The sequence below is a fragment of the Mesoplodon densirostris genome, chromosome 3 (genome assembly GCF_025265405.1).
Source record: "Mesoplodon densirostris isolate mMesDen1 chromosome 3, mMesDen1 primary haplotype, whole genome shotgun sequence".
Lineage (NCBI taxonomy): Eukaryota > Metazoa > Chordata > Mammalia > Artiodactyla > Ziphiidae > Mesoplodon > Mesoplodon densirostris.
In genome coordinates this window covers 94,262,634-94,274,785 of record NC_082663.1, presented here as the reverse complement: position 1 = coordinate 94,274,785, position 12,152 = coordinate 94,262,634, and the positions used below count along the sequence as shown (strand labels likewise).

At 35.9% G+C, this 12,152-nt stretch overlaps 1 protein-coding gene across 1 annotated transcript in view; it reads right to left on the bottom strand.

The window, feature by feature from the left end:
* Nucleotides 1-12,152, bottom strand: part of EPB41L4A (erythrocyte membrane protein band 4.1 like 4A) — a 256,576-nt gene that overhangs the window by 9,716 nt on the left and 234,708 nt on the right. The window lies entirely within an intron of this gene.

The following is a 12,152-nucleotide window of genomic DNA, read 5'->3' as shown; positions in this document are numbered from 1 at the left end:
TACAGCACAGGAAACTATATTCAACATCTTGTAATAACCTATAAGGGAAAAGAATCTGAAAAAGCATATGTACAACTGAATCACTTTGCTGTACACCTGAAACTAACACAACATTGTAAATCAACTATACAAAATTTTTTTTAAAGTTATTAATGCTGCAATTCCACAAGAAATGCCTTTCATTCCCATCTCAGAAAAATTAGCAGAAATGTTACCTTAAAAGAATATCGGTCCTTCTAGCCATAAATATTGGTCTTAAAAAATTCAGTCTATATGTTTAAATTCTACAGCAACATAATAGTCATACATTTAACTAAACTGAGTTCTTAAACGCTAGCAGTTTCAAACAGCGTTAAGACAAGGAAAAGTCCCAAGGCTAAAAAAAAAAAAAAAAACAAATGCTAATCTCCAACTGCTAGACTACCTGTGATTTAATAAATGTAAACACAGGCTACATGCTAATGAGAACTATATCATTTTTATGCTTACATCTGCACAAATTTCATCAATAATTTAGGATGATTTCATTAGGTACAGCTCAACATCATTTTGTGGATTCAGAAAGCTGTGGAGTTTTAACAGCCATTTTTCTTAATTAAAAGACTTAATTATGTAGGTGTTTTACTTGAATTCTCCAAATAAATTCCTAAGGAAACAGAACCATGAGTTGTCCATAGGTACAATGTATATATAAAATATACATGCAGTCCAGTATTAGTCCAATATCTTTCAAAAGTATCCCTCATACACACCTTATACCAATAACTCAATATTCACCTTTCAGAGAAATTTCTTTGATGAGACATCATTTAGAAATAATTCTTCTTCTTCCTTATAGTTGTCTTCTGCATCCTCCAAATACTCTAATTATATTACCTAGAAAATACTATACTATAATATATGGCATATATTATAGTATATATATATGCCATATATTATATAGTACAGCATATAATATATGCCACATATTATAGTATAGTAGATAATATACTATATTTTGTGTATTATATTTTACTGAAAATAAAATAATAAGTATGACAGCATTTGACTTATTATTTTTGTGATCTTATACTGACCACTGCCATAGAAGGAAATTTAGAGCTGAAAATGTGTTACTAAGAAAACTAAGTTTACAAAACATCTTTATTTAAAGAATTCAAAGCACTTAACATATATCTCAGTAATTCCTCATCATATTCCTGAGTGGTCAGAATAGATATGATTAGGAGATGTCTTAATCTTCCCCTCCTTCCCTCTCCCCCTCTCAGAATTAAAGATTAGAAAGCCACAGAGCCCAGAAACCTAGCTGCTGAAGATCACTCAGGAGTCACTTCCAGGGACTTCACGCTAAATCTTTTTCTAAGGCCCAGACTTCTGTTTTGGGTTTAACTGGGAACATCATTCTACCCTGACAACCTCATCTTCCACAGTAGTATTTTTCAATAGAAGTAGCAAGACACTGTTGCCACCAGGGGGAGCCTGAGCCTTCACGCACACACAGGTTGAACCTATGAGAACTTAACTGTTTCAGCTTTGATGCCTCCTCCAAATATCCCAGTGAGTAAAAATTCATCCATGTAGAAAAGAAGTTTCATCTAAGTTTCCTAATGATAAGCAAACGTTAATGTTATGGCAATGCAGCTGAAAAATAAACTGGATAAAACCGTACTTCTCACATTTTTCTAGATGATATCCAATCATATTTCAGTTTAATGTGTTTTAGGAGAGAAGATTTTGTATTTTATACTACTGTATGTCTCTGGCATTTAATAATAAACACAAGTTTCTAGTTTATCATTGGAGATTTAAAAAACAATGAGTGAATCATGTATGAATGATGTATCATAACATTCATCCTCAGTGGATACCTCTACATGGGCAATTTACAGACACTGTAGTAGGAATTCAAGAATATGGAAGTAACTGAGAGATATGTGGTTTACTATATATCTGAAATGCTACATATACTCATAAATATATCTGAAGAACAGTTTTAATTACTTTCTTCAGATGGTGCTCTAACCATGTTTTAACTTTAAAAAAAAAAAAAGCTGTAGTGATTCCTAAATTCTCAAATTCTAATTTTCTTTTTTTTTTTTTTTTTTTTTTTTTTTTCTTTTTGCGGTATGTGGGCCTCTCACTGTTGTGGCCTCTCCCGTTGCGGAGCACAGGCTCCGGATGCGCAGGCCCAGCGGCCATGGCTCACGGGCCCAGCCGCTCCGCGGCATATGGGATCCTCCCAGACCGGGGCACGAACCCGTATCCCCTGCATCGGCAGGCGGACTCTCAACCACTTGCGCCACCAGGGAGGCCCTCAAATTCTAATTTTCATGTGAGTTGGGCCCCACCCGACTCTCTTCACTTCTCAGCTCTTCCTCATTTCAAGGGGAAAAAAATCAAGTACCTTGTTTATACAGATAAACTGAGACCTGGAGAACTTACTAATTACAGTAACTGCAATTAAGTATTTACGCTGTCACTTGACACATGTGATCTGACTTAATAATGTTCAGCAAAATCTCATGAGGATGGTATCATCTGTGTCGTAGACACGACACTAGAAGTTTGTGGAGATTAGGTAATAAGCTAACACTCGGAGACGCAGAAGGCAGACAGAGGTCTGGTCTGACAATAGCACCTAGCAGATATTTTCTTAATTGTCAACAAACCTCGGGGTTTTAATGTCATAGCTCAAATACAAGGCAGAGCCCAGTTTGTCCTAAATAAAGTAATCCATCATCTTGTAGAATTTGAACACTTTTATCCAGTTGCCTACCTGACATTTCCATTTGATCACCCACTTGGTTTTTCAAACCTAATGGAACAGAAATCTTGTCACTTCCCACACATCCCCAGACCACCTCACTCCATCTCATGGATGGAGTGGGTAAAAAGGCATGTCTATCCACTTAATCCATCAACTCAAAATTCATCCATGGTATCTCTCACACTATGAACCTGTTGGCTCTCCTTCCAAAATGTGTGTTAATCCACTTCTCTTCAATTCCACCACCACCTTGCACCTGGACCACCAAAATATTTTTAAATTGCTCTTCCTGCTTCCTTGTCTTTCTCATCTGCCTTTTACTCCGCAGCCAGAGCAACTTCTGAATGAACTACTCTTCAGATTTTTTTGTTAACTGTACTTTGGCCATATCAGCTGTATAGGTAAAACAATCAAGTTCAGTTACAACATCATCCCACAAACATTTACTAAGTCTTTTTATGGTTTGCTTTAAAACTAAATTTCAGAAAGGTACACATCAAACTCTTAATGGGGTTCTCTCATACAATTGCATTGTTCTGAAATAACCCTCTGTCTGATCTGATATTTTTATCATGAAGGTAAGATTTAAAAGAAAGTTTAAATAAGATTTTAAATTCAAAGTATCATTAGGCTCTTTTCTGATTTCAGTTGATCTAATAGAAGCAATACCCAATTCAAAGATATTACTCTACCTCAAAAGAATATTCTTGAACTTCCACTTCTGGTCCAATGGAGTAACTGGTATCAGACAAACCCTCCCTTCCCATCCTCAAAAACTATAAAATAAAACAAAATTTACAAAGCAACTGTTTGTCAGACATTGGGCAACAGATACCATAAGCCTGTGATCTTTTTTTTTTTTTTTTTTGCGGTATGCGGGCCTCTCACTGTTGTGGCCTCCCCCGTTGCGGAGCACAGGCTCCAGACGCGCAGGCTCCGGACGCGCAGGCTCAGCGGCCATGGCTCACGGGCCCAGCCGCTCCGCGGCATATGGGATCCTCCCAGACCGGGGCACGAACCCGTATCCCCTGCATCGGCAGGCGGACTCTCAACCACTTGCGCCACCAGGGAGGCCCAGCCTGTGATCTTTGAGAGAAGGGAAACACAAGGTTAACCGCCCCCCCCCTCCACCCCCCACCAATTTGCTCAAGTTTTCTGCCTGGAGGCACTTTCCCAATGTGGTACAGGGAGGTGAAACTCAAGAAGCAACAGATTCACAGGGCTGAGGAGGTAGAAATCAAAATTTGAGGCTAAAATTTACAGTGCAGGATAAAAGAAAAAAGTGGGACTCCAGAAGTCTGCATAGGGTTTTCCTTAAGAGGTTGGCTGAGAACGTTAACTACATTTAATCTATACATAAGCTGGGTGGCACTCTGAAGCCTAACAGAAAACAGCCACTGCAAGGCTGAGAGCTGTGTGAAGTGGAAGCAGAGAAGGCTCTGTTGCAGTCACAGTGGAGAAGCCATGCTGAGCACTCTGTGCATTCAACTAAGACTCCAGAAAGGCCAGGCCTTAAGAATAAGGACCAAGACTAAAGTAAAGAACATACCCTAGGCTAAGGACAAAAGCTAAAATGCCCCACCCTATCGAAGCATGAAAAATAAGATCAAGAGGATCCAACGGTAATTCAGTTGCCTTCCAGAACAAAATGTGATACTCTTTAAAGGAAGACAACATAATCCAGAGACAACATAATCCAGACCTCCTACAACATATCCTCTAAACTTTCCAGCATGCAATAAAAAATTATTATACATGCAGAGAGGCAGAAAAATACAGTCAAAATCTAGGAAAGAAAAAAAATGTAAGTAGTCAATAGAAATAGATTTTGAAAGACCCAGATATGGGAATTTACCAAGGGCTTTAAAACATCTTTTTTGGGGGAGGGGAGTGGGGGCACTGTGAGGCTTGTGGGATTTTAGTTCCCTGACCAGGGAACAAACCCAGGCCCTTGGCAGTGAGAGCTCAGAGCCTTAACCACTGGACTGCCAGGGAATCCCCCCTAAAACATCTTGTATAAATATATACAACAACTTAAAGGAAAATAGGAATATAATCAATGAATAGATGAGAAATCTCAGCAGAGAAATGGAAAGTATAAAAATAACAAAAGTGAAATTCTAAAACAGGGAAGTACAAAGTTCACTGAATGAGTTTAATAGCAGACTGGACTATGAGGGTAGGAGGAAGGGTTGATGAAGTTGAAAACAGGGTACTAGAAATTACCATGATTGAAAAAAGGGAGAAAAATTTGAAACATGAACAGAACCTCAGTTGCTTGTGGGACAATATCAAATGGTCTAACATACATACAACTGGATGCCCAAAAGGAAAAAGAGAATGAGTCAGAAAAAAGAATTTGAAAAATAATGGCCAAAAATTTCCCCAATTTGGTGAAAAATACCAAATTACAGAAGAAGATGATAGATACAGTTGACACTTGAACAACACAGGTTCGAACTGCTCGGGTCCACTTATATACGGATTTTTTTCAATAGTAAATACTACAGTACCTATACAGTCCAAAGGTGGTTGAATCCGTGGATGTGGAATTGTGGATAAAGGGGAACTATGTATACCAAGGACCGACTATAAGTTATACATGAATTTTCGAGGGCATGGGCAGGCTGGTGCCCCTAACCCCTGTGTTGTTCAAGGTTCAACTGTATAAAGAAAACCACACTTAGCAATACCATAATCAAAGAGCTAAAAAGCTAAAGATAAAGAAAAAAGTCATAAAAGTAGCTAGTGAAAAAAAGACAAATTCCATACAGTGTTTACAGAATGAAGGCTAACTTACCACAAATGACAGAGATCAGAAGACAACAGACAATCTCTTTAAGGTGTGAAAGGAAAAACCATCAACCCCAAATTTGATAGATAGTGAAAGTATCTGTTACAAATAAGAGTAGAATAAAAACATTTTCATATAAAATAAAACAGACAATTTATCAACTACAGACCTGTATTACAAAAAATGCTAAAGGAAGGAAAATGGAACATTGGATCTAGAGAAAGGAACAGAACAGACAGGTAACAGTAAACTGGGTAACTGTATTCATTTTCTATTGCCACTGTAACAAATTGCCATAAATTTAGTGGCTTAAAACAATACAAATGTATTATCTTACAATTCTGTAGGTCAGATCTGACACTGGTCTCCCTGGACTAAAATCAAGATGTTGACAGGGCTGTACTCCTTCCAGGGGGCTTTAGGAGAACATCCATTTCCTTGCCTCTTCCAGCTTTCAGAGGCTGCCCACATTCTTGGTTGATGACCCCTTCCTTCCTCCATCTTCAAATCCAGCAACAACAGGTTAAGCTGTTCTCAAATTGAATTACTCTGACTGCCTCTTCTGTCCCTTTTTCCACTTTTAAGAACTCTTGTTGTTACTTGGGTCCATTTGGATAATTCAGGATAATCTCCTTGGCATAAGGTCAACTGATTAACAATCTTAATTCCATCTGCAACCTTAATTCCCCTTTGCCATCTAACATAAAATATTCACAAGTTATGGAGATCAAGACATCAACATATCTAGGGGACATTTTCTGCCTACCACATTAACTATAAAATTTTTTTCCTCTTTTCCTGATTTCTTTTAAAAACAATGTACTGTTGAAGCAAAGATGGTAACATTGAAATGTGGGGCTACTAACATGCAAAAATCAAATACAGGACAATAGCACAAGAACAAAGAGGGGATAATTGGAACTATATTTTTCTAAGATTTCTAAATTTTAATAAAATTTTATGATATTAATCCTAAACAGACTGTGATAAATTAGGAACCATACTGTAAGTCATAAAGAAACCACTAAATAAAAAAATAATAAAAAGTAGTATAGGTAAGATGTCAATATGAAAAGTAAAATAGAACACCAAAAAATATTCAGTTAACACAAAATACAATAGGAAAGGAGGAACAAACTAACAATTCAGTAAACAGGAAGAAAGAGTAAGATGGCAGACTTAAATCCCAAAATATTAATAATGACATGACCCATAAGTATCCTAAACATTCAATTTACAGATGGTTAGACTAGATTTAAAAAAAAGACCAAATACTGCTGTCTACAAGAGATCAAGAGATGAGCTTTAAACATAAAGATATACTTAGGTCTAAAGTAAAGTATTAAAACATATATACCATGCAAAAAGTGAGCATGAAAAAGGTGTAATGGTTATGTAAATACACATACACACACACACACACACATGAGTGTGTGGGTATAATGGACATAGAGAAAAGAGTATTTCCAGAATAAAGAGGACATTTCATAATGATAAAAAGGTCAATTTATCAGGAAGACCCCCCCAAAAAAATTCACAAATATGTGTGTACCTAATACCAGAGCTTCAAAATAACTTGAAGCAAAAACTGACAGAACTAAAGGGTAAAACAGACAAATCCATAATCATTATTGGAAATTTTAACATCTCTCTCTCAATGACGGATTGAAAGGTAAACAAAGAAATCAGTAAAGACATAGACCATCTGAACAACACTATCAGCAAACTAGATCTACTTGACATTTGTAAACTACACCCAACAACTGAGAATGATTCTTTTCAAGTCCACCAGCTCATTCATCGTTAAAGACTATATGCTAGCTCTTAAGACAGATCTCAACAAATTTGAAATGACTGAAATCTTACAGATTTTTTTAACCAAAACATAAGTAAATTAGAAATCAATAGTAATGAGATATGTAGAAAAATCTCCAATACTTGGAAATTAAATAACACACTACTAAAAAAAACCAAGGTCAAAGAAATCACGGGTGAAATTTAAAATTTTGAACTGCATGATAATGAAAACAAAAACACATCAAAATATATGAAATATAGTTAAAGCAAGACTTAGGGGAAATTTAGAACTTTATACTTATATTAAAAAAGAAGAAAGGTTTAAAATCAGTGTCACCTTAAGAAGACGAAAAAAAGAGCAAATAAAAGACAAAATAAATAGAAGGAAGTAATAAAGAGTAGAAATCAATGAAATAGATAACAGATAAAGAAAATCAACTAAACCCGAAGTTAGTTCTCTGAAAGTCTAGAAAACACAATTAAGGAGAAAAATACAAGACACAACTTAGCAACATCAGGAATGAAGAAGGTAATATCACAACAGATGTTCAAAGGATACTAAAGAATTATTACAAACAATTTTTTTTATTGAAAGATTCGACAGCTTAGATAAAAATGAACAAATTCTTTTAAAAACACCTACTACCTAAACCTACACATAACAAGTAGACAATCTGAACAGCCCAGTATCTGCTAAAGAATTTCAGTTTGTAATTTATTTATTCATTTATTTTTAAGAGATACTAGTTTATTTGTTATTTTATTTTATTTTTGGCCGCACTGCACACAGTGGCATGCGGAATCTCAGTTCCCCAACCAGGGATTGAACACGTGCCTCCTGCAGTGGAAGCCCGGAGTCCTAACCACTGGACCACCAGGGAACTCCTCAGTTTGTATTTAAAACTTTTCACAAAGCAAATCTGTGGCACTGTTGGTTTTCCAGGTAAATTATATCAAATATTTATGGAAGGAGTACTGCTAATTTTACATTAACTCTCAGAAAATAGAGAAAAAAAGGAAAAGTTCCTAAACTATTTTATATGACCGGCATAACCATGTCTTTTTAAAAAAAAAAAAAAAAACCTGACAAAGATACTACAAGAAAATTATAAACCAGAATTTCTCATGAACATAGGAAAAGAAAATATTAACAAAATAATATCAAATAGAATCCAGCAATATACGGAAAGGATAATAGATCAGAATCACTAAGGTCTTATCCCAGGAATGCAAGGATGTATCATTCAAAACTGAATCAATGTAATTCCTCCACTGATAGAATAAAGAAAACCCATATACAATCATCTCAGATGCAGAAAAAGCTAATAACAAAATTCAAAACTCATTCATGATAAAAAAAAAACTCTTAAACTAGGAATAGAAGGGGTCTTCTTCAATCTTATAGCTAGCATCATATTTAATGTGACATATTGAATGCTTTCTCCCCAAGAAAGAGAACAAGCCAAGCATGTCTGCTTTCTTAACACTTCGACTCAACATTGTAATTCAACAATATTCTGGAAAATCTAGTGGGTACATTTAGGAAAGAAATAGAAGTAAAAGGCAAAAGATTAGTCATAAAGGAAAGCTGTCTCTGTTCACAGACAAAATGATTGCAAAGGTAGAAAATCCTAAGAAAAAAAAATTTTTTAAGGCTTCCAAAGCTAATATAATAAGTCAATTTAACAAGGTTACAGGATGGCAAGATAAAATATCAATATTAAAAAAATAATTTGTGTTTCTATATATTAACAAACAATTTGAAAATAATATTTTACAAAATGTAGTTCAATACCATTGAAAATATTAAATATTTAGGATTAAATTTAACAAAATAAATGCAATAACTATACTGGAAACCTAGAAACATTGCTGAAAGAAGTTAAAAACTTAAATACATGGATGAGTAGGACACTAATTTTCTCAAAATTGATCGATAGATACTCAACATAATGCTAATCTAAAGTCTACAGGTTTTTTTCTTTTTTTTTTGTGCAAAAACTAACAAGCTGATTCAAAAATTTACATAGAACTGCAAAGGATCTAAAATAGTTAAAACAACCTTGACAAAAAGAAGGACAAAGTTGGACAATTTACACTGCATGATTCAAATCTTACTGTAAAGCTACAGTAACTGAGACAACATGGTGGCTTAAGACTAGACAAACAGGGCTTCCCTGGTGGCGCAGTGGTTGAGAGCCCGCCTGCTGATGCAGGGGACACGGGTTCATGCCCCGGTCTGGGAAGATCCCACATGCCGCAGGGCGGCTGGGCCCGTGAACCATGGCCGTTGAGCCTGTGCGTCCAGAGCCTGTGCTCCGCAACGGGAGAGGCCACAACAGCGCGAGGCCCACATACCACAAAAAAAAAAAAAAAAAAAAAAAGACTAGACAAACAACAGATCAATGAAACAAAATTAGCCCACATCTAAGCAGTGCATTGATTTTCAACAAAGGCTCCAAGGCATTTCAATGAAGACAGTCTTTTCAACAAACGTACTGGAAAAACACCTGGAACAAAAAAAACTTCTCAATATCTACCTCTACCTCATACAATGAACAATTAACTCTAAATGGATCGCAGATCTAAATATAAAAGCAAAGTCTATATAGTTGCTACAAGAAGATATGAGAATATCTTTGTGACCTTGGGGTAGGCAAACATTCCTTAAGATGCAAAAAAAGCCTTAACTATAAATGAAAAAAAAAGATATACTGGTCTTCATCAAAATTTAATGTCTGCTCACCAAAAGACAACGTTAAGAACATGAAAAAACAAACCACAGCCGAGAATTCTTTTTCAGATATGTATATTCACAATACACATATCTGAAAAAGAACTTATATCCAGAACATATAAAAAGCCCTACAAATAAATAAGAGAAAACAACAATTAAAAATGGTCAAAACTTGAACAGACACTTTTCAAATGAACATATATGGATAACCAATAAGCACAGGAAAATGTGGTTAACTTTGTCAGTCAACAGCAGGGTACTACTTCAAGCCAACTAGACGAGCTAAAATTAACAAGACAGACAAAACCAAATATTGGCAAGAATACAGCGGAACTGAATCTCATACATTGCTAGTGGGAGTATAAAATGATACAGCCTCTCTGGAAATCATTTGAGTAGCTTCTTATAAAATTAAATGTGGTTAGACATATCCTCTAACCGAGCAATTCCACTCAGGTATTTACCCCAAGGCAAAAGATAACATACTCCACAGGTACACTTGTGTGGAGTATCTTGAGCTTTTTCACAAAACAGCAAAATCTGCAAACAATCCAAACATCCATCAAGAGGAGAATGGATAAACAAACTGTGGTATAATCATACAATGGACTAAGCCACATTTTAAGAGAGCATATTGTATAATTACATTTATGTGACATTCAGTAAGAGAAAAAAACTAATCTATGGTGATAGAAATCAGAACAGTGGCTGTCTATGGGGGATGGGGACTGAACAGAAGGAGTAGGAGGGAACTTTTTAAATTCTGTATCTTGATTGGCATGATGGATACGATATGTATACACTTGTCAAAATTTATAGACTTCTACCCATAAGGTGAGAGCAATTTCACTAGATGTAAATTTCACCTCAAATTACCTCAATTGTAAAAAAGTTTATTCCTTAGGGTGTTAAATGAATCTCAGATCACTCAATTAAAAATGATATAAATCCATAGTCCCATCTACAATATTTGCCCCATAATGTAACTGAATTATAGTAACTGTAATACTCAACAACTTTGGATTATTCTCTTTATCAATTTTATCTATAAATGATTATTCACTATTTACTATTGTCCCCAGAAATGTATTTTGGCTTCTTCAAAGTTTGTATATAGGATTTTTCCTAATTTCATTTTACTTTTCCCTTTATTTAATAAATGAAATTTATTTAGTTGAATTTAGAGTGCTTTAGAAATAATTAGAAAAACTGAATGCTGTTTTTAAGATTTAATACCAAGTTACCAAAACTTGTGTATAGTAAGTCCCTCATAGAAAAAGATTCCACATGGAATGGTAAAAGCATAGTTACAAAAGATATGCCCAGGACCATGCTGGGATCCTATCTTGGGGTTCTGTGCCTTTTGGTTAAACTGTCCACAATTAGGGCTTGATTCTTCCTGTTCTAAACCTCTCTTTTTTTAATGGAATTAGGGGGAGGTGGTATGCAAGACAAAGGAAACTTTTATTAACTTCTGCTTTAAATTGAACATTTTAGTTAGTCCAGACAAAAACAAATGGAGTAAAGAATAAATCTATAGGGTGTACAGTGCTTAGTGACTACCTGCAAATTTTCTATTAGAGAAGAAACAGACATCATTCGTTATGATGTACCACTGATAAAAACACACACACATTATGGGTTAACTTCACATTCGAAATCAAGCCCCTAAGACTGAGCAGAGTCCCCTAGGGTTATGGGGTGTTCCCTCTGGAGCCTGCTCCTGGCCTCTGTTAAACTGAGCTGGCACCCTTCTGCCCGGCTCCTCAGAGCTCCCCACCTACCTCTAGAGACTGTCTCCCATCCACTCCCAGGCATCCTCCCACCACCCTGCTAAGACATCATCCCTCCTTCCACAAGTAGGCAACATCAGACATCTAACCACCCAGGATCATAAAGGGATAGGTGGTTAGGTCCAGCTCACTTAAAAAGGTATGCTTTGGGGCCACTCTCACCTTTTGAGTTGGACCACATTCTGTCTATGGAAGGTGTATCTCCCAGGGCCTCTCACCTTCTAAGGTGGTCCACACTCTGACTATGGAGTGTGAATCTCCCTA